Source organism: Octopus bimaculoides, chromosome 8 (assembly GCF_001194135.2).
Source record: "Octopus bimaculoides isolate UCB-OBI-ISO-001 chromosome 8, ASM119413v2, whole genome shotgun sequence".
NCBI lineage: Eukaryota > Metazoa > Mollusca > Cephalopoda > Octopoda > Octopodidae > Octopus > Octopus bimaculoides.
This window is the reverse complement of record NC_068988.1, coordinates 91,115,810-91,117,849: the sequence shown is the minus strand read 5'-3', so window position 1 is coordinate 91,117,849 and position 2,040 is coordinate 91,115,810.

The following is a 2,040-nucleotide window of genomic DNA, read 5'->3' as shown; positions in this document are numbered from 1 at the left end:
CAGACAGACAGACAGATAGATAGATAGATAGATAGATAGATAGATAAATAGATCGAAACATCGGTAGATTAGTAGATACATGCGTCCATATATGGATGCACTACGTACGCACACGGGTGCAGTCACACACACACACACACACACACACACACACACACACACACCACACATGCACACATACAAGTGCAGGCGTGGTTGTGTGGTATGAAATTGCTTTCCGATCACATAGTCCCGGATTCAGTCTCACTGCATGGCGACTTTGGTAAGTATCTTCTGCTATAGACTCGGACCGACGAAAACCTAGTGAGTGGATTTGGTAGGCAGAAACCGTCGTGTGTGTGTGTGTGTGTGTGTGTGTGTACGTGTGTATCTGTGTGTCTGTGTATGTGTGTATCAGTGTACGTGCGTGTGTGTTTATATGTATGTGTGTTTTTATGTATACGTATGTGTGTGCGTGTATGCGCGCACGTGTTTGTGTGTGTGCATTTCTCTCCCATCGCGGCTTGACAACCGGTATTTGCATGTTTACGTCCCTGTAAGTTAGCAGTTCGGGAAAAATGACCTATGAAATAAGTACCAGGCTTTAAAAAAAATTACTGAAATTATGAGAAGTACTTTCATATAAGAAGATGAGCAGTCTCACGATCGGAATCTCGTCTGTACTGCAATGTAGAACACAAATGTAAGAAAATAAAGATAGCTACTAATATTTTGCCGGTAAAGTTAGGGCGGTAAGCTGGCAGAATCGTTAACACGCCGGACAAAATGCTTCGCCAATCTTAGTCTTTACGTTCTGAGTCTATGTTCCACCGAGGACGACTTTGCTTTTCAACTTTTCGGAGTCGACAAAGGTCGATATAATCTAACTGTGCCAAAATTTGAAACAATTATTAGAATGGTGTAGTTGTTTTGTAATGTAGACACATAAATGTCACTACTATGGCTTGTTTTTATCAGCGGAATCTGTTCCTGGGAGCTGGCCAGTACCCTACCCCTACCACCCACACTTATTACACCACCTTCCATCAACTTCGTTCCAGAAATCTTCCCAGCTCCGCACTAACTACAATGATCAGAACAGCTGTCCTATGTTATTTCCTCTCTGCTCATGTCTTTCTTGTGCGTGTTCACCTACAACAGCTTAAACGACACACACATACTTATGTATGTGGATAAGCAAGGAACTGTCTTTAGTTCAACAGTGGCAGATAAGGTGAATAATCACCGAGGCACCTAGTGAGATGTCTTGTGAAATTCCTAGAGTAACTTGAAGTAAATATTCCATATTCTGTTTACGTTGTTTTCCCGAGGTCCATTGTTTCTTTCAGTTGAATTCAGACATAGATAAAAATCATAGCATCCATTACCTGTGGCATAGCTGTGCACTCTTAGTGATTATGTTGAAATACCCGACGTGAAATAAAATTATCCTGCTTAAGTTCACATGTCTCTATTCAATATATGTGTGTCAGTTGATGATATTTTGTGGTTCCGATGTGTGTCATACGGGTTCACAAAAGCATTCAAGAAAGCGAATGCATTTTATGAATATGATTGTGAGGTTGGTGTATGTGTGACCGGTAAAATAGCAACATATAATGTATGGTGGGATATTAAACCAAACTTTCCTACAGATCAACTTCGCTTTTGTTCCTTCTTTTTCAGGTCGAGGACAACGTTGTATCAATTCCTTTATTCTTTTAATTGTTCCAGTCATTTAAATGCGGCCATGCTGAAGCACTGCCTTGCGAGGTTTTAGTTGAACAAATCGACAGTCAAAAGGCTTTGGTCGGCCCGGAGCTATAGTAAAAGATATATGGCCAAGGTGCCACGCAGTGGGACTGAAACCGGAACCATGTGATTGGGAAGCAAGCTTCTTACCACACTGCTCCTATATGTATGTATGTATGTATGGATGGATGTATGTATATACATACATATATACACATATATACATAAATACATATATATACATATACACACACACACACACACACACACACACACACACACACATATATATATATATACATATATATA